Source organism: Notolepis coatsorum (genome assembly GCF_963971535.1).
Source record: "Notolepis coatsorum genome assembly, chromosome: 5".
Taxonomy (NCBI): domain Eukaryota; kingdom Metazoa; phylum Chordata; class Actinopteri; order Aulopiformes; family Paralepididae; genus Notolepis; species Notolepis coatsorum.
The window spans coordinates 170,280,912-170,302,573 of record NC_140169.1 but is presented as its reverse complement, the minus strand read 5'-3'; positions in this window follow the sequence as shown (position 1 = coordinate 170,302,573).

The window sequence follows — 21,662 nt, the reverse complement described above, 5'->3', positions numbered from 1 at the left end:
TTTGGGGCCGTTTGTTTTTTGGCTAGGCCTAGTCTGCCGGTTCTTTCCACAGTCCTGTGGCCTTGGTGAAGCCTCGTTAGCCTTCTCAATAGCTGGCATGTTAACGCTGGTCCCGTACCTTCGGCGTTGGCTACCGCGACGTTCTCGGCGCATGATAGTCTCTTCGCTGTTAGCCGTTCGCTCGGTCTGGGTCGTGTTTGCTAGCCGTGTCGCTAGTGGCTCTGTTTTCCTCGTCGTCTCGTCGTTAGCGTGTGCTCCGATGTGCCGGCTGTTAGCTTCGCTAGCATTAGCGTGAGCTCCGGCATGCCAGCTGTTTGCTTCGCTAGTGTTAGCGTGAGCTCCGGTATTCTTGCTATTAGCGTCGTTAGCGTGAGCTCCGTTTCGCCCGCTGTTTGCTTCGTTAGCGTTGTTAGCCACGCTTCTATGTCTCTTTGCTTTGGGTGTTGATATGCATGTTTCTGAGAGTAGGTTGAAACTATTTCTTGGCGGTACCGGGGGTGAGGTCCTGGTTCGTTTTTTTCTCTTTTTTTCCTTGACGGTGATCCACTGCTTTGGTCTAGCTCCAACCAAGGACCGTCTTTTGGGTGGTGCTGTTCTGTAGCTGCTAGCATAGGCCAGGTTTCAATCATGGTATTGTTGGCTATATTTGTAGTAGCTTCAAGCATAGAGTCAAGGAATTGCTCATTCTGCTGTATTTGGTACAGGGTAGAAACCCGAGCCTCCAGCTTTACAATCTTCATACGCATCTTCAAGCAATTAGTACATTCTGTGGGAGAGCCGAGTCCCGGCATATTCCTTATTTCCTGTCTTTTCAGGTTAGGCTAAACTGAAGCTAAGCTAGGTACTTAGCTGGTGGTGGTGGTGATGATGATGATGGTGGTGATGGTGGTGGTGGTGGTGATGGTGGTGGTGGTGGTGGTGATGGTGGGTCACTCACTTCACATCCGGGGTCTTTATGAAATAACATACAGGAGAGCTGTCTGTCGCTCTCTCCTAAACGGGGCAGCTTCCGTCGCTCTCTCCTACACGGGGGAGTTCCGTTGCCCTGGAGCTGTGCTATTACTCAGACAACCAAAACCACTGTCGTCTTCCGTCTCGTTAAAACTCAAAATGAAGTATGAAGTATTCTCGCCTTTCATAAATATCCTCGACTTCAGCAGTGCCCGACATAGTCCTTTGTGTGTAGCTGATAAGACGGAGACTTCTTCATTTCGCCTGTCCTCCCACGGAGAGATCTCGCTACTTGTCCTTTCGGTGAAGTACTGCGGTCATAAATCTAAATAAATAAATTCACAGTTCTGGAGAAGTACCATGGAACTGGGAGTTAACATACAGAGTATTTAGAGTTGAAAGGGCTATAATAAATCATTAAGGTAGCGATAGGTAGAAAAACACGGAGCGACAGTGAAAAGCAGCTTGCATAGCAGAAGCAGGAAGCAGGAATACTATACTATAGGTCTATATGACAGGCATTGTACTCTTAAACAGTAATGTATATTTGTAGATCTGGTATGTCATAAATGTCTGGATGTAGCAGTACTGTCTATATCTCTGTATGTCATATATAGATGTAGCAGTACTGTCTATATGTATGTCATGTTATGATGAATTGAAAATGGGGGACCCTGATGTAAACAAGACGAAAGTCTTTCTCTGGTCTGCATCCCCTTAACAATTGTGTGTATTGAGCCATACTGTATTGTACCCATTCTGCAATCTGTTAAATAAAGTTTTCATTCATTCATTCATTCATTCATTCATTCATTCATTCATTCATTCATTCATTCATTCATTCATTCATTCATTCATTGTCCTTGTGTTACATAAAACCCATCTGTGGCCTCGTGCAGAGGAAGGTGGTAAATACATGTTAAGATATTCCAATGTACAGTTTTGCATACCATTGACTCAGAATGGTCTGTTTTATTGAAATCGTCACAGCAGTATAGTTTGTTTATACTTCAGAAGTATGATATTTAAACATGGTCCCCAAAATGAATGGAAGCGAATGAGGAGCCTGACACCTGGGAGGAATAGGGGTGTTGCAGCGTTGGGGATGTTTAAAAAATATAATTTATTATATAATATAATCATTTGTGCTTCACCTAAAAAATTGGTCAGCAGCCTCCACTGCTATGTTCTTGTATTTCAGTGCTTTGGAGCATCCAATCTATTGACATTTGAATGCTATGTTAAAGTGTTAAAGGATTCCAGTTATGCTGCTCTGTTTATATCATCTTTAGGTATTTTTTTTATTTAAAGTAACTAGTAACTAATGGGTTCAGATATATGTAGTAAAATGTAGTAAAAAAGTAGAATATTTATTTTGAAATGCAGTGGAGTTAAAGTACAATAACCTGCATTTTAATTATGTACAGTACTTGTACCTATTTATTATTATTTTCCATGAGTGAGTGTACAATAGTGCAATATTGTAATACTGTGGAATAATGTAATAGTGTCCTAGTCTAGTGTAATAATATTATAGTGACAGTTGGCCTTTTTCTATTTCCCGCAGACAGTGGTTGATCGCTGTGTGTGTTGTGCAAGTGTGTTTGGATACCGGTAATTATAATTAATGGTGTCAGCATTTGTTAAATATTGTAGGCATGTTTGTTTGCTGTGTGTGTGTGTGAGAGAGAGAGAGAGTGAGATAAATGTGGTTTGAGTTCTAATGAGTGCACTGTTCTAGTTAGTTAGTCAATCAATTATCCACGAATTATGATTATTATGGTGCCATTTTACTGAAGACATAGTGTTACTGTAGGACATTGTATGGGCTAATATAAACTCTTATACCATGTTATGTCTCATCATTAGAAACTGGTCTTCATAATACAGTGCATTGTATTATGCTGTACAATTTATATATTATGCTGTATATGACTCAAGAGCAATCTTTTTAGCAACATTTTATTAATATTCTCAGTGCATTTTCACCAGGGTTACATTGCATCTATAGTCTACATATTATGATGTATAGTCTACATATCATGACCTATAGTCTACATACTGTATTATGATGTATAGCAGGGGTGGGCAATTATTTTTCCCAGGGGGCCGAATGAGCAACTGAAAATATGTTGGAGGGCCGGGCCAAAATTCCAAACTCAATTATGCATAATTTTATTTCTATATAAAAAGCAGTAAATGGCATTGTTCTGACCCCTGGTAAGAGTGTATTGTGGTGACCTATATTAAGAGACATTCACCAAGGTGGGCTTGTGCCTTTAAGAGTGTGGGTTTTACTGTTTAGGGGACAGGTTAAATACCACTTCCGGTTCCGTGTTAACTTTGTTGTTATTTGTAAATGCTATGTGAGTGAGAAGTAAAGTACCTCAACTCGAACCACGTATATGGCTCGCTACTTTCTTATCGCCACATTGGTGACCCTGTGAAGAACATTTGTAACGTTAACAGCATTTAGCGTTATGTCTCAAGACAACGGCGTCGCGCAACCGCAAGCTCCCGCGCCAAATGCTAACGACGCTAACATGCTACAAGCGAACATTTACGCTGCGACCGTCAAGTTGCCCGACTTTTGGCAGCATTATCCCCGGCCGTGGTTTCAACACATCGAAGCCCAATTCCAGCTGAGAGGAATAACACAAGATCTAACTAAGTACTTCCATGTTTGGCGGCGTTGGATGCTTCAACGACGGCACGGGCGATGATGCTGTTGGAGGATCCGCCGGCAGCTGACAAGTACAATGCGCTAAAGACATTCCTTCTGAAGTTGTATGAACTGTCAGAACTGGAGAAAGCGGACCGCCTGCTGTCCCTCAACGGCCTCGGCGATGGCAAACCGTCGGAGTTGATGGAAAAAATGCTGGCTGTACTGGGATCAGCTGATCCCTCTTTTCTATTTACACACATTTTCTTGCGACAGCTTCCAGTGCCTGTGCGCACAGCACTGGCGAGTTCCCTCCTCTCCTCCACCAAGGACTATCGCGGCCTGGCTGCAGAAGCAGACAGGGTTTTCCTGGCCAACAGGCAGCAGCAGTTTGTCCATGCGCTGCTGCCCCACCAGGGCACCTCTGCCCCACCACTGGAGGCCTATACAGACACCGCTGCTGCGGTGACAGCCCGACGCCAACCCGATGATGGGCTTTGCTATTACCATGCCAGGTTTGGGGACCGGGCCAAGCAGTGTCGCAAGCCATGCAGTTTCAAGGGGCAGGGAAACGCCAGGGCCGGCGCTCATTAGTGGCTGTGGGTGCCGGCCATGACTGCAAGCTATTGTTTATCACCGACTCCTTGTCTGGCCGGCGGCTGCTGGTGGACTCGGGCGCGCAACGCAGCATCCTGCCGGCACAGGGCGTGGACACCATGGACGGCAGACACGGGCCCCAGATGGACGCAGCGAACGGTACGCCCATACGTACCTACGGCACCAGGTATGTGGAGGTGTGTTTTGGGGGGCGCCGTTTCGGCTGGGGTTTTGTGATGGCTGCGGTGTCCACGCCGCTCCTGGGAACAGACTTCCTCTGTGCTTTCAGCTTGCTGGTAGATGTTAAAAACTGTCGCTTGATCGATGCCCTCTCTTTTTCCTTTTACCCCTGCACACTTGGGGCGGTTGGGGGGGGCGGAGCTCTCTGCCTGTTAAACACACTTGCCACCGGGGACCCGTATGAACGCCTGCTCGCCGGGTTCCCTGACCTCACCACACCCACGTTCTCATCTGCAGTGGCCAAATACGGTGTGGAACACCATATTACCACAGAGGGCCCCCCAGTCTATGCCCGGGCCCGGCGCCTCGACTCAGCCAAGCTGGCAATCGCCAGGGGGGAGTTTTCCTCCATGGAGCGACTTGGCATTGTGCGCCGCTCTAACAGCCCGTGGGCTTCTCCATTACACATGGTTACAAAAGCTGGCGGAGGTTGGCGCCCCTGCGGCAATTTCCGTCGCCTTAATAACGCCACAACCCCCGACCGGTACCCTGTTCCGCACAAACAGGACTTCTCTACCCACCTGGCAGGGGCTGTCATCTTCTCCAAGGTGGACCTGGTGCGCGGTTACCACCAGGTGCCGGTCCATCCACGGGATGTGCCAAAGACGGCTGTCATTACACCCTTTGGGCTTTTCGAATTCCTAAGAATGCCTTTCGGGCTCATGGGGGCGGCGCAGACGTTTCAGCGCCTGATGGACTCTGTGCTCCAGGACATGCCGTTTTTGTTTGTGTACTTGGATGACATTCTTATAGCCAGTACGTCCATAGAGGAGCACATGACACACCTCCAGCAGCTGTTTGAGCGGCTCAGTAAGCACGGCCTCATCGTGAACCCAACCAAGTGCCAGTTCGGGCAGTCCTCCATCACTTTCCTCGGACACCATGTCGCTCCACAGGGAGCCACCCCACTCCCCGCCAGGGTGGAGGCCGTTGCCAGTTTTCCTCGTCCCCGCACCGTACGGGCTCTACAGGAGTTCCTGGGCATGGTGAACCTTTACAACCGGTTCCTTCCCCATGCTGCCCACCTCATGCGGCCCTTGTATGAGGCCCTGCGGGGCAAAGTGCCCAAGGACGAGTTAGATTGGTCTTCGGGGATGGACAGCGCTTTTGGGGCTGCCAAGACCGCGCTAGCCAACGCTGCTCTGCTGGCGCACCCCTCTCCCACTGCCCCGGTCGCCCTCACGACAGACGCCTCTGACTATGCAGTGGGGGCGGTGTGCGAGCAGTGGGTGGGCGGTGCCTGGCAGCCACTGGCCTTTTTTAGCAAACAGTTCCGCGACAACGAGCGTAAGTACAGTACTTTCGACAGGGAACTGCTGGGTCTGTTCCTCGCCACCAGGCACTTTAGATTCCTGTTGGAAGGCCGCCAGTTCACTGCCTTTGTGGACCACAAGCCGCTAACGTTCTCCATGGCCAAGACCTCGGAGCCGTGGTCGGGACGTCAGCAGCGGCAGCTATCGGCGATCTCCGAGTTAACCACGGACATTCAGCACGTGGCGGGCAAGGACAACTTTGTCGCCGACTGCCTCTCTCGGGCGGTCATCGGGTCCGTCCACTTGGGACTCGATTATGCCGCCATGGCGGCAGACCAAGCCACGGACTCAGACATTCAGGCCTATCGGACGGGTCCTACCACACTGCAGCTGGAGGATGTGCTGTTCGACACAGCTAACGCCACTCTCCTCTGCGACATCTCCACTGGCCAACCGCGCCCTATGGTGCCTACGGCCTGGCGGCGCCGGGTTTTTAACATGATCCACAGCCTTTCCCACCCAGGTGTGAAGGCCTCGACTAAGCTGGTGGGGGTCAAGTTTGTGTGGCCTGGCCTCCGGAAGGATGTTAGGACCTGGGCTAGCTCATGTGTGGCGTGCCAGCGTGCCAAGGTGCACCGCCATACCAAAGCCCCTTTGGCACCGTTTATAGTGCCGGAGAGGCGGTTCGACCATGTGAATGTGGATCTGGTGGGCCCCCTGCCCCCCTCCCATGGATATACTCACCTCCTCACCATGGTGGACAGGACCACCAGGTGGCCGGAGGCTGTTCCACTGTCCTCCACTACGGCAGCGGAGGTGGCCCGGGCGTTCATCGGCTGCTGGGTGGCCCGTTTTGGCACACCGGGGGACATCACAAGCGACAGGGGCCCCCAGTTCACTTCGGAGCTCTGGACTGCAGTTGCGGAGCACCTGGGGGTGAAGATCCACCGCACTACGGCGTACAACCCGCAGGGCAACGGACTTTGTGAGCGGTTCCATAGGGACATGAAGGCCGCTCTTCGGGCTGCCCTTACGGATGGCGACTGGGTTGACCGCCTCCCGTGGGTCTTGCTTGGTCTTCGTTCTGCCCCCAAGGAGGACCTCCAGGCCTCGTCCGCCGAGCTGGTGTACGGCCAGCCGCTGCGGGTCCCTGGGGAGTTTCTTCCGGAGGCCACAGCGTCCTGGTCCGTCGCCTCCCATCGAACAGTGTCCCGGGGTGTTGCCGATGCACTTATTCCCATTCCAACATCCCGCCACTGCCTTCCCCAGTCCTACATCCCCAGGGACCTGCCATTGGCCAAATATGTTTTCATCCGGCACGACAGCCATCGGACGCCGCTGCAGCCCCCTTATGACGGGCCTTTCCGTGTCCTGGAGGCAGGCACTAAAAACTTTGTTGTGGACATGGGAGGCAGGCCGGAGCGGGTCACTATAGACCGTCTTAAGCCTGCTCACTTGGACAAGGACAAACCAGTTAAGTTGGCCCTGCCCCCGCGGCGGGGGCGCCCCCCGGTTTCGGCTCAGACCCCTGCCCTGTCCTCTGTTCCGGCCTTGGCCCCTTCCGGGGCCCGGCCGCTGGTCCCACTTATCTCCCTTAGTCCCCCTCTGGTTAAGCGCAGTCGGTTCGGCCGCTTGATCCGTCCCCCTCCACGTTGACTATTTCGTGCTGTGATCTGTTCACTGATGGACTGTTCACTGGCTATTAATTAGTTGCAGTTTTTGTATGGGTGAATTCTGGGGGGGCCTGTGTGGTGACCTATATTAAGAGACATTCACCAAGGTGGGCTTGTGCCTTTAAGAGTGTGGGTTTTACTGTTTAGGGGACAGGTTAAATACCACTTCCGGTTCCGGGTTAACTTTGTTGTTATTTGTAAATGCTATGTGAGTGAGAAGTAAAGTACCTCAACTCGAACCACGTATCTGGCTCGCTACTTTCTTATCGCCACAGTATGTTATTATTTGGCAATTAAAAGGTGAGGTTAGCTTTCAAAAATATCATTTGTTCAAATAGAATTTATTTCCAAAATGAGAAACATTAATAACAAAGGGCATTTTGAGTTTCATATACTATTGAAACAAGGATTTTCTTAGCTTTCTAAAGACATCACATCATCTTATAGCAAAAATAAACAAGACAATTGTGGTACCCTTAACTGAGATTTCATAATCAAAACGGTTAGATCAACCCTGAAAACTGAAAATATCATTACACGGACTCTCAGAGTGATGGAACAAACAGTAGCAGGTGTCAGTGTTGTGTGACATTCTGGGGAGCCTTCAGGCAAACCCCTGCATGCTAAAACTATTTGCTCAACTGTATTTAGAAGAACAGTTGGAGACACAGGGGGCAGGTCATAAAAGCCCCCTCATGCTAAAACTGTTTGTGACACATTCAAGGAGTCTTGAAGACAGTTGGGTAACTGTGAAACAAAACCACACACTGGAGATCATCTGACTGGGACCGCCTCCCAGAAGACAAAACCTAATTGGACCAAACGTATTATTAGAATATGCTAGGATTGGTGGAAATCAGAGTATATAAGAGAGAGCGCTGTGTTTGAGAGGGAGGCCAGAACAGATGCACCCACCCCAGGGGGTCTTTCTGGTCTCCACCACTTCCACAGACCATGGTTTCTACGTTGCCGCTATGTAAGTAAACTGTATGATAATCAGTTTGTGATAACTATATATGAAGATGTCTATTTAGACCAGGTTTACCATATGGCGGCAACAAAGTACTATGGTCTTATTTCATAACATAACATGACTACTATTTATGTGCAATACTGTCTTGATGTAGAGAGCCAACGTGTAAGGGCTATTGTGATTTACCTCATCAATCCTTTTGTACAATCATGTATTATGCTGAAATACATTTCCTGTATGTAACTAATGCATTATCCACTCTTGGCCGCGCTGCAAAATAAATGAGTTTGGACCATAGTTCCTCTTTTGTCTGGCTGCACAAGTTTATTCTCTACTGGCTATTTTTGGGAGTCAGATGAGGAGCATGTTTCTATCATTCTGTGATCTTTCCCTTCATCCAGTTAGCAACCTCATTGTGCTGTAATTAACCGTAGATATTCATTAGGAATATACGACACATGTCACTGAACTGTGTAAAGAAAAGTGTCCCAGTTTTGTAGCCTTTTTTACTTTACATGCCTATATTAAACATTTAATGTTTTCAGAACTGTGCAAAAAAAAGAAAAAAAAATATCAAGTGTCCCATTTCACTTGTTATATTTCCACATTTTAGTGTTCTTCAGTTCTTTTTCTTTTCATTCAGTGTGAGAAATCCAGTCTCTGTTGAGCTTTAACAAGTCCATCAAAGTCAGGTTGCATGTCTGAGGTGGAGATGCGAAGCACAGCTGCCAGATGTTCAGAGGATCTGTACCTGGACTTGGTAAACGTCATGACTGAGAATGTCTGTTCACATATGTATGTGGATCCAAAGAGAACCAACATCTTCTGAGCATGTCTCCTCATGTTTGGAAAGTTCTCCTCCTTGAGAGCAGAGTAGAACTCTAGCAGTGATGCTGACTTATAGTGCTCTTTCAGTAGTGAATCAGACTGCAGGTCAATGAGTTCAAGCTGAACAACTATCAACACTGCAGGTAAAGGGAGAGGAAACCAGCTGCATTTCATCCTCAACCTTTTTGAAATCTTGAAAACGCCTTGAAAATTCATCATGCAGTGCTCCCAACATGGATGACCTGTGCCGGTGATCAGCTGATGGTTTGACTTCTTTCAGGGTTTTCATGTGTTTGAAATTGTTGCTGCCTAGTTGCCTTGAAATTAATTGCAACTTTGTCATGAAGGCTTTCACATGGCTATGCATTTCATGAGCGTAAGCGTTTATTGTGTGTGTGAACGTTGACATGGGCCGGTCAGAATCATCCCGCAGGCCGTACAATGCCCAGGTCTGATGTATAGTATACATATTATGATGTATAGCAGGGATCGGCAATAGGCGGCCCGCGGGCCGACATTGGCCCGCCAGCAATAATTTCTGGCCCGTCAGATTATTTTGAGAATATGATATTTATGTGACGCGCGGGAAATATTCACTCGGGACGCCAGGGTGTCTTTTATTGTGAAGCTGTATCTATCTACCGGTAGTCATCAAAAGCATGTCTGTCACTATAGCCAATTGAAATGCTAGAAATGGTCACGTGGACTGGGAGAACCAATGGAATAGTCCCACCGGGCCCGTGTATATTTCCCTAACGCACTTTCACTTCCGCGTTCGAGATGCGAGCGAGTTAAAAAAAACTGGGAAATATAACGCTTCTTTTAATAAACAGGAGCCATACTTAAAATACGGGTTTATCGCAACAGGTCTGTGATTCTTGCGTGCCGAGCCGACGTCCTCTCTGCATAATATGTGGTGACAACAACAACAACAACAACAACAACAACAACAACAACAACAACAACAACAACAACAACAACGAGGCAATGATGACAACTGTGTTCAAGTTGGCAGATAAAGTTCAGATAAAGCATTCAACGCCAATCTGGAATTGGAGGGCGGCGAGTGGATATGACATGTTTCAAACATTAGCAGGGATTTTGGAGGACTTAACAACAAACAAGGTATGGTGAGTCGTGTTTTCATGCATTCTGATCTGTTCATCACCCGCCGCGGTGATCTGCAACAGCTGATCTGCTGTTCATGAATGAATGAATGAATGAATGAAAACTTTATTTAACAGATTGCAGAATTGGTACAATACAGTACGGCGCAATACACACAATTGTTAAGGGGATGCAGACCAGAGAAAAACGTTTGTCTTTTTTCAATATCAGTATATTAAATTAGCCATTGTTTTTTATCCTGGCCTGCCAAGCAACGGCTTGGGGAAAATCTGGCCCGTGGCCAAACCTAATTGCCGACCCCTGATGTATAGTCTACATACTGTATTATGATGTATAGTATACATATTATGATGTATAGTCTACATATCATGACCTATAGTCTACATACTGAATTATGATGTATAGTCTACATATTATTATGTATATTCTACATATCATGATGTATAGTCTACCTATTAGGATGTACAGTATAGTCTGTAGTAGGGCTGACCCCTATTAGTCGATTAGTCGACTAATCGGTCGAAAGGAGCCGTAGTCGACTGCCAACCTCTTAGTCGAATACAAAAAAATATATAATTAAAAATATATATATATATTTGTATCATTCTTTCCAAAAGAAAAGTGGCCTAGAAGCGTGGCTAACGCTAATGACACGCATACCAGAGGCTAACTGCCTACGAAAACAGGCACAGAGACACTGAAAGAGGATTTCACCCATCTAATGAACACACTACTAGACAAATATCAAGATGTATCCATCAGTGGACCAATTGCATGCTTTTGCAGAGGACAAGAAGCCTTCAGTCGACTCCTTCAGACATTAAGCACCCCCACAGCCCAAATGGAATGATAAAAAAATAAATATATATATATATATATATATATATATATATATATATATATATATATATATATATATATATATATATATATATATATATATAATACTTTTTTTTTAAATTATTATTATAATTTTTTGTCGACTAATAGTCGACTAACGGCAAATTTTGGCCAATCATAGTCGACTATCCAAATCCTTAGTCGGGGACAGCCCTAGTCTGTATATATGCCGGTGTGTTGTCCTGTCAGAGAGAGAGTCAGCATGTGTCACTCCCCTTGTGTTAGAATTGGCCATAAAATAATATTTCAGACAAAACAAGGCTGTAGTTTGAGCCGTACACTGTTCAACATACATAAACAACATACATAAATTAATTGGTCAACAGAAACATTTCTGCAGGCATTACTTCACCCGTGTCACCAATGTAACAAGTGCCTTGTTGCCTTGTATGGATAATTACACCCCATCACAAAATACACTATAGTACATTCCACTAGTACTCCTAAACGTTTTGTTTTGTTGATTTGATTTGATTTCATTCCTTTCGTTCTGTTTTATTTCACTTTTGGGAGTTAAGGCTTTTATTTTGAAATCGACACCCTTCCTTTCCGGAGCGCACATACTGCCTGCTTCCTGGTTATACCTTAGTCGCTCCCGGAATGCCGAGAGGTGAGGGTCTAATTCTTATGTTCAATAATAGACTTCGGTCTAAAAGTAGTTGGATATTGTATGTTACATTCCTAAACTGTGAAACGAGTTTGTAATGTAACTCCTGTTGATAAAATGTACCTGTGCAATTGTTTGGTGGGAGGTTTGACTGGGTTAGGGAACTGTATAAATGCACATTAGTAGCCTAGCATATAGGAGGTTTGCACAACACACATGCGCTGGTGACATGTTAGTTAATGGAGTCACGTCTTTTCCCAATTGTAGCTCACGTGCTGCAGATGACTATTGTGCATTGTGTTGCATTGTAACCTAACAGGTATGTGTGTACAGTAGCTCCCATGTTTTTGGTCCGTTTTGTATTGAATTGTATATTTTTCTAATGTAATTATTATGTGTAATTCTAATGAGTCAGAGTCTCTCCGGAACGCAGAGAGGCTCACATGCTGCAGATGACTATTCCTAATGCTGGTGCATTGTGTTGCATTGTAACCTAACAAGAGAAAATAAAGACAACCAACAGTCATCCATGTCTGTCATCTTTAATACACAATGCCGTCAGAAGTACACCGGTCACACTTGGTGCCGTTCGACTCCGGACAACGGACAACGCTCGTCTGTCCACCGGGGGATGCCGTCTGCACGCCGCTTCTTCATTCAACTGGCTGTGCTGAGTACAACGTCGAATGATTACGTGTGTGCATAGGATAGCACACATGAGATATTGGTTGTTTCTGTTTGATAATGATATGCTATAGATTGTAATTGTAAATATTATTGTAATGATACAGTAATTGGATACGACACTAGTTGTACAAGGCCATTATAATTTTTTTGATGCTGTCACGCCAGATCTGGAGATGGTGGGTATGACGCCTGTATACGGCAGGGGTCGGTCAGCTTTTGTGTATGGGAGGGGAAGACCAGTGGGTCCTGCAGAACTGGGTCAGTCAGCTCTTATGTATGGGAGGGGAAGACCAGTGGGTCCTGCAGAACTGAGTCAGTCTACAGTTCGCCAGTCAGTGTTAGAAGCAGTGGGGCCAGTGGCTACATCTACTCCGATCACGCATGGCAATGACGCAGCCCCGCAGCTCGCTAGGTCAGAGGATTTAGGCAGCCTCGTCACAGACCTTGCCATACAGATAGGAGAACAAATTGCATCTACTCTGCATGCCATACACCAGACCAGTTATCAGCCCCAGGTCCCCCAGTAGCGGCCGGTACATTCTTCTCCATGGGGGGCGCTATACCAAACATTTTGCAAACATGTACCATGCATTGGCATGTCACTGGTAGCGGGCAGCGGACAGCTGACCAAGCGAACACTGACTCCCCACAAGTTACAACACTACCAGTCAAATAAAGTACAGTCTAATTCACAACTTGAAACACAATATATAAATAGAAAAGTTAGAAACAAACTCGCTCCGTCTCCAAACACACGCATATGCAGAGAGAGAGAGAGAGAGAGAGAGAGAGAGAGAGAGAGAGAGAGAGAGAGAGAGAGAGAATCACGTTAGTTAGTTAGAGAGAGAGAGAGAGAGAGAGAGAGAGAGAGAGAGAGAGAGAGAGAGAGAGAGAGAGAGAGAGAGAGAGGGAGAGAGAGAATCACGTTAGTTAAGAAAGAGAAAGAGAATTAACTCACTTTATCAGATCCCGCGGCCCGCCTCCTGCTGCTCTGTCAGCTTCACTGTCTTTGTGAAACCAAAATTGGTTAGGCTTACTTGTTTTCGTTTAGACATTATGCATTCCTGAGTGACCTTATTTACTGGCTGTCAAAACGATCACTGTGTCAACAAGTCACAGCCACAGGTTACAAAGTGGGTCAAGTTTGATTTGTGCCGTGCGTGCGTGCAGGCTGCAGCGCCGCCGCGCTCCGAATGGTAATTGCAAGAATAGCATGCATGTTGCCATAATACGTGTGAATTAGTGCGCAAATCATTAATCATACATCCAAAATAGCATACGTTTATTATTATACACGATGATGATACAGAAAATTACAGAAAAATTAGAAATGCATGGCAAAAGTAGCATTTATTTTCAGTAATTTAGAGACCCCCCAAAAAATCACAAATCATGTATTCAGGGGAGCTGATGTCTGATCTAGGGGAGCTATAGCGGACCCAGCTCCCCCCGTGGATCGCACCCTGCCTGAAGCGAGGGCTTCACCGGATCGCATGTACTGTAATCGTTTTTGGGATGCCCGATTCATTATGCTGTGGAGGGTTATGGCGTGGGCCAAATGGACATATGATCTACCAGATGGCAATCAAATAATTGGGATATTCTTTTTGGAATCACACCGGCCAAAGGTAAGAGCAATTTGACGTCAATTTCAGCTTGATCGTGCAAGGATTTCATAGCCATCCCCCAGATCAGCGAATGTTGTCGTAATAACAAATGCCGTTATTGGCAATCAATTAATCAGAAACGACCCCCCCCTTTCATGCATTCATGATGGAACATAATACAGATCATATGCATTTGGATTTTTAACTGTATCGTGTATAGGGACGAAACGCCAATGGATTTAACGTTATTAGTGTCGCGGCTTATAAGTGGCCTCACAGGAATTATCCCAGATCATTCCGATATAACACTCATATTCACCACGGTATAAAACGGGAACATATGGATGGAAAAATTATAAATGTTTTGCATCTTGAACGGAACGTTCTTACTGTCAATTGACAATGATATTGGATCCATAGCTATAATATAAAATATAGATTTAGCTCTACAAACAACGTGACGCACAGTGAAAGTTTGTAATGGAAAGCTGGCCTAACTACAGCGGGCCCCGTCTAATGGCTGGCACCCATTGAGTTAAGGGGTGGGTGGATAAAACCTGAGATGCTGCACACACTCATGGCCTTTTGCCATTGCCACTGACATTGTGTGGACTGGATTATTGTCTTGGCCATTGCCACTATTGAGTGGACTGAATATTGTGTTGACCATTGCCACTATTGTGTGGATTGAACACTGTGTAGTAGGTCTGCCCCCAACTAAGGATTTGTATAGTCGACTTTGATTGGCAAAACAAAGAAAATATATTTTTAAATGTCTTTATTTAATTTTTTTTAATTATTTTTAAAAATAAATTGCGGGATCATTCCATTTGGGCTGTCGGGGGTGCTTAATTTGTGAAGACGTCGACTGAAGGCTTCTTGCCCTCTGCAAAAGCATGCAATTGGTTCACTGATGGATATATCTTGATATGTCTAGTGTGTGAAATCCTCTTTCAGTGCCTCTGTGCCCATTTTCTTTGGCAGTTAGCCTCGCTGGTATGCACGCCATTAGCCTTAGCCACGCTTCTAGGCCTCTTTGCGTTTGGAAAGAATGATAAAAGAATTTGAATCTTACATTTTTTTTTTAAGTTTTGCATTCGACTAAGAGGTTGGCAGTCGACTACGGCTCCTTTCGATCGATTAGTCGACTATTCGACTAATTGAGGTCAGCCCTACTGTTATTTCCACAATAGCCTTGTGTGGTATTGTTATTGCTGGGTGGTTCTCAGATTGCCAACCATTTGGCTTTTTGTTGTATCCTGTGACACTTTGATTACTGGTGTTTGTTAGTGTTTTCCCCTTTTAGTTTGGGTTATTGGCCCGAGGGTTACCTTGTACCTGTTTTGGTTTGTCTTCCTGTATATCCCTGTTTGTTCTCCCTTACCTTATCCCTGTTGTGTGTGTGTTTACGGGTTTCATTCCCCTTTATGTTAAATAAATATCATTTACTTTGAAAACGCTTTTATTATTTCCTCCTACCGGAAACTGTCCTAAATGCACTTACTGGACGGGTTGGCTTCACAACAACCCGGTTCAGGTACATTTAACGCCAACCACGTACAGTATATTATACGTTATTTGATAGTTTTTCCTTTTTTCCGATATTTTTATTCATTATTCATCTGGGGACCTCGGTGTTACCATAGGGAATGAGTCTGTGATAGACAAAGTGCAATACCGGCCGCATCCAGCTAGACGGCGGTATCGAGCACCCTTTGAAACATAGTATCTTGGCCTGTGCAATGGTCAAATGTCACCGGGCTCACTTTTCTTTGTCGGGCGAATGGAGCGGTTCTCCCGGTTCCATTGAAGTGCATCAAATATCCCCGATCCATATGGTGTGGTGGGTTATGCCGTGGACCAAATGGACATCGGCTGTACCAGATGGCGATCAAACAATTGGAATATTATTTTTCGAATACTCCTGATCACAGGTAAGGACTATCTGATATACATTTTTGCATTGACTACAGGGATATTGGTAATCGCTGGCGCTGAATGAGTTAACGCATCCCACTATCGCAGAGTCATCAGAAAACTTCTGAAGGTGGCAGGACTCTGACCGATAGTGGAAGTCATTGGTGTGTAGACGGTGAAGAGGAAGGGAGAGAGGACTCTCCCCTGTGGGGCCCTGGTGTTGCTGACCAGTCTGTCCGACACACAGCTCTGTAGGCGCACATACTGTGGTCTGCCCGTCAGATAGTCAACAACCCAGGACACCAGGGGGGCCTCTACCTGCATCGCCTCCAACTTCTCACCTAGCAGCCCAGGCCTTATGGTATCAAAAGCACTCGAGAAGTCAAAAGGCATGACTCTCACAGTGCTCCCCGGCTTGTCTAGGTGAGTGTATAGGCTTGGTTCAGCAGGTAGATGACAGCATCCTCCACCCCCAGTCGGGGCTGGTAGGCGAACTGGAGTGGGTCTAGGTGAGGTTTAATCACCAGGCGGAGTTGCTCCAGGACTAACCTCTCCATGGTCTTCATTATATGAGAGGTTAGAGCCGCCGGCCTGTAGTCCTTGGACGTGCTGGGACGCGGGCACTTAGGGACAGGGACCACACAGGAGGTTTTCCACAGTGTCGGGACTCTCTGCAGCCTCAGGCTCTAATGGAATATGTGCTGGAGCACATCACACAGCTGAGAGGCACAGGTTTTGAGTACCTTTGGGCTAATGCCGTCTGGACCCGCGGCCTTGCCTGCATTTATTTTGCTCAGCTGTTTATTCACCTGGTCTATCATTTTTTTATAATGCAGGACCTCTTTAGAGGTCTTTATTCGGCATGCAACGAACAGGGGCATGCAATGGGAGCGGCACACACACACTGGAATACACACACACACACACATGCATTGTCTTTTCTCTCAGTCGCCAATGCGTTTGAGCTCTGCGCTTAACCCATCCCGTCGTCCTTCCCCCCAAGGGCAGCCAGGAGCATATAGGGGTATCGGCGAGGTACCACGCCCGGGGACCAATCCAAGTGCTCCTGCCCGTCGTTGTCAAGGACGCGACAGTGATCTGTTGTGTGCATGTTTTTCCATTGGGCTTATCTTATCTGGGGGGAAACCCTTGCGAGCACGGGGAAACATGCAAACTCCACACATAAAGGCCTGGGAGATCCCCCACCTGGGTACCTGGCAACACGGAAAACTGGTTCCCAAGTGGGAATCGAACCCTGGACCTTCTTGCTGTGAGGCGACAGTGTTAACCACTACACCACCGTGCCGCAGAAAGCCACACTGTGGGGGTCTCAGGTGTTGGGTGGAGGAGTGGTTGTTGAGCCGCGGGGGGCAGACTGGCTGCACCAGGGAGGGGGGGGGGGGGGGGGGTTGCTCTCATCTGTCCTATCATCTGGTCCTATCAGACCTAATCTCTTTATGACATCATGTCCTATCAGACCTAATCTCTTTATGTCATCATGTCCTATCAGACCTAATCTCTTTATGTCATCATGTCATATCAGACCGAATCTCTTTATGTCATCATGTCCTATCAGACCTAATCTCTTTATGTCATCATGTCCTATCAGACCTAATCTCTTTATGTCATCATGTCCTATCAGACCTAATCTCTTTATGTCATCATGTCATATCAGACCTAATCTCTTTATGTCATCATGTCCTATCAGACCTAATCTCTTTATGTCATCATTTCCTATCAGACCTAATCTCTTTATGTCATCATGTCCTATCAGACCTAATCTCTTTATGTCATCATGTCCTATCAGACCTAATCTCTTTATGTCATCATGTCCTATCAGACCTAATCTCTTTATGTCATCATGTTCTATCAGACCTAATCTCTTTATGTCATCATGTCCTATCAGACCTAATCTTTTTATGTCTCTTTTCCCTGCAGAGCTACAGATCCTGCCCAGAGAGCGACTCCTTACATCAAATGGCCTTCAAGTACAAGCTGGAATTAAATACCACTCAGAGGACAATGTTAAAACAAATTAAATTAATAATAAAAGCACATATACAGTATCCATATTTGACTAAATAGAATTAAACAACACATATTTACAAAGAGGATATCAACAGGTTATCTTGATAAAAAATAAAGAAGCCAAACAAAGACAAGTTATAACAGAATACATGGTTAGTGACCACAATCTGGCCATTAAGATAGAGCTCTATAGAAAGACATTGCTAGCGACCACACTCTGTCTACTACATTATTTATTTAGTTTTCCTTGCTATATTATGGACAACCTTTCTGTACTATATTATCAAATGGATTGCATTGCACTGTTGCACGGCACAGCTTTTGATTACGTTGTTGATATGATTGTTGATATTTTGTAGAATATGTAAATGTAGTGCTAATGTTTGACATATTACCTCAATTGCTGCACTGTATTGCTTTGGCAACATAGGTTTTCTGTTATGCCAATGAAGCAAATTGAATTGAGAGAGAGCGAGAGCGAGAGAGAGAGAGAGAGAGAGAGAGAGAGAGAGAGAGAGAGAGAGAGAGAGAGAGAGAGAGAGAGAGAGAGAGAGAGAGAGAGAGAGAGAGAGAGAGAGAGAGAGAGAGAGAGAGAGAGAGAGAGAGAGAGAGCATTTTGGGATACAAGTGAGGTGACCCAGTCGTCGAAGGGATGTTGCATTATCTTTCAAATCTGTCCAGGTTTTTCTATTATTGTCCAGTTTACTAGCCGCAAGGCCTCAGACAAAAAGGATGCTCTGTGTCTCTCTGGTGTAAACGGTGACCCAAGGGATGGCAGAGTAGAACATACGCCTCATAGAACAAGGCATGAATTCTGAAGGGTACTTCTTCTTGGAGCAGGCATTTACAATACCCTGCAGCCGTGGTGATATGGTGTGTCTCAGAATACGTGTTAATGACTTTCATTGCATTATGATTAATCAATATGTGAATTCTGATAATAATTTATCTTAAAAGTGCACTATGCAGCTTTGGAAGACACATTTGGAACTCTGAGAATTAAAAACAAATCATATGGTATGCTTTTATGACTGAATAAAAAACTGTCATAGGAAAACGGGGTCCCTTGAATCTGTGGAACACTGAAGCTAGAAATCTGCCAGAATAGTTGCCGTTTCACTGCAGTTTTGTTTCCAAACATTCAAAGAAGGCTTATGTTTGGTTCACGGTGCCTCACAATGATTTTGTTTTGATTTATGATTACATAAGATACAATCATTCTAAGGATTGCATGTATAGTAAATCTGTTTGTACACTAATGGCAGCTTATGCAAATATAACAAATCCCCTCCCCCGAAACTGCATAGTGCATCTGCATAGTACAGTGGTATCACATTTTTCAACCTGGCAGTGAAAGTATTATCAAATTATTTTGATGTAGTATACCGGTATTAGTATTCAACTTGGAAGTCATTTTCTACTCAGAGAAATGGACGCTCTCGCCTGGTTTTGAATGAAAAATCTCAGTGGTATCAAGTGTTCCTTTATTATTCCCCTTGGGGTAATATACTATATGGGGAAATATACTATTTCAGCCACAGGAACACCTTGTAGCACAGTGTGTATCATCACCACCACATGTTCTGGGCATTCGTTTTCAGATTTGACAGGGCCTGAAACAGCAGCTGTGGAAGAAATTATTCTACTAAATGTAATTTTTTTTAATTCAACCACATATTAAAACAATGACCAAATCATCCATGAATCCAATAACACTATACAAAAACACAAAAAAACAAGAATGACCTTCAGAGAGTTGCTGCACCTGTGCTTTAGCTACTGTAGTTCAAAAATGGAAAAGGTGGTCAGTAATAAAATCAGCAATAACATACTCAATGTCCTGCTATCATGGTTATTAGCACTGGTGTAGCTGCTGTGTGCCTACGACCGCAGCACACTGGTGTATATAACCTCGGTATGGCATGACCTCAGGGGTAACACTTTACATTAAGGGTGTGTTAATGATAGTTAAAGGGAAATTCCACCGCAAAGCAACATTAAACTCAGATTGAGGCATAAGTGATTCAGTTTTTCTATGTGGCTGGCTGCTCAGAAATATTGGCAGTGGAAGGTGATCATTTGGTTGGGCTAGAGGTCATAATGACACGTAGCTCTACCCTCAATTTTGAAGAACTACAACAATGAGTTTTCAGTAGGGATGTTCGATATTGGCTTTTTTACCAATACCGATATACCGATATTGTCCAACTCTTAATTTCCGATACCGATATATGCAGGGTTTCCCCCCCAAAAAACTGAATAATTTCAGGTAATTAACATTACATATCTCTTGTCGTAGAATTAACACAACATTATGCATACTTTTGACAATACAAAAAAATCAGAATGTGTTCTTACTTGCTTGCCTGGGAAAATAAAGGTTAAATAAATGAAAAACATAAAATAAAAAAAAAAAATTTAACCGATACCGATAATTTCCTGATATCACATTTGAATGCCAATATCGGCCGATAATATTGGTAGGCCGATAATATCGGACATCCCTAGTTGTCAGAGACCTTGATCGTCTCTCGATCAGCTTCCCCACTCTCTCTCGCCAGGTAATGGAGTAACCAGAAATAAACTCCTTGTCCGTATTTGGTAGTAGAAGCAACATTTGACTGGCATTGTCTGATGCCCGCCCTTTTTTTGCGTTAGTGTAGTCCTTTGTAAAGCAGGAAGCTGGAGCTTGGGCAGTAGTTTAGGGCCACATCTCTGGCCTGATGATATTTACAGAGCTGGGTGTGGGCATGTTTTTACTCTGCTGTAAAGCATATTTTCTACAAATATGAGACCCAGAGTGGAATTCCTATTTTTATTTAGATTATTATTTTATTTTTATTTTTTTAATAGGGACAATACACATTAATGAAAATGTTCATGTAAATATGGCTGATTATAGCCAAAGGCTAATTTCCATCTGTAGTCTCTTTGCAGGTTGATGTTATCAGAACAAGCTATTACAAATTTACATAAACTTCATAACCACAAGAACAGACAACAGTACATGTACAAGTTACTAAATTACATAAACCTTACAACCATAAACAATAGACAATATATGAAACAAACAATGGCAATATATTATATATCATGTTAACTAATTACTTAACTAATGTATTTATAAAGTATGTCAATTACACTGTATGCATGGCAAAGCTGTCTTTCTTTCTAAACTAAAATTTACAATTTACTAATTGTTAGTAAGCAAATTCTACACATCTGACAGTACCATAATTATATGTTTTTATATTATATGTATACTCATTTGTACATGCCTTTTTCATGCCACATATCACAACCTCTTTAGCTTTCTCCAAAACCATTACTAATGCCAAAGCTTTTCTTTCACCATGGGATCGAGGCCTCTGCCAAGTACCTTCACAAACTGCACGCTACCATGTCCTCCCTCCTCACCCCCCCTCCTCTCTCTCTGCCGAAGACTTTGCGATTTTCCTTGAGAAAAAAGTGGAGAACATCCGCAGCTCCATCTCCCAACCGCCACCCATTCCAAATGCTGGATCAAGAACCTCATCCTTCACTCTGTCATCTTATTCTCTCCCATTACAGACGCCGAGACCCTGACACTGGTAATGTCGAATCGTCCCACT